This window comes from Mastomys coucha, unplaced genomic scaffold, assembly GCF_008632895.1.
Source record: "Mastomys coucha isolate ucsf_1 unplaced genomic scaffold, UCSF_Mcou_1 pScaffold2, whole genome shotgun sequence".
Classification (NCBI taxonomy): Eukaryota; Metazoa; Chordata; class Mammalia; order Rodentia; family Muridae; genus Mastomys; species Mastomys coucha.
The window spans coordinates 14,030,061-14,030,418 of record NW_022196902.1 but is presented as its reverse complement, the minus strand read 5'-3'; positions in this window follow the sequence as shown (position 1 = coordinate 14,030,418).

The following is a 358-nucleotide window of genomic DNA, read 5'->3' as shown; positions in this document are numbered from 1 at the left end:
GGTGGTTACGTCTCACGGTGTTTGGTGAGGGGGCGGGTGAGTCACGTACCTATCGATAGCAGCCGCTACCTTGAAGCGGTGAGTGCAGCCACCCTGGCTCTCGCCCGGCCCTAGCCGGCCGAGCCCTCCCACTGATCGGTGGGCGGGCGGACCGCGGCGGGATCGCGCGGCTGTTTTCACGTGGCCACGGCTGCAGCGGCGGCAGCGGACCGCGGCGATCGCGGCGGGACCGCACGGCCGACGGACCGCGGGACCGCGCGCCCGTGGACTGCGGCGGCGGTGGACTGCGGCGGCGGAACGGCAGGCGGGGAGTGCTGGGGTGAGGAGGGGGGGGGGCGGCAGCAGCGCGCGGTGGCGG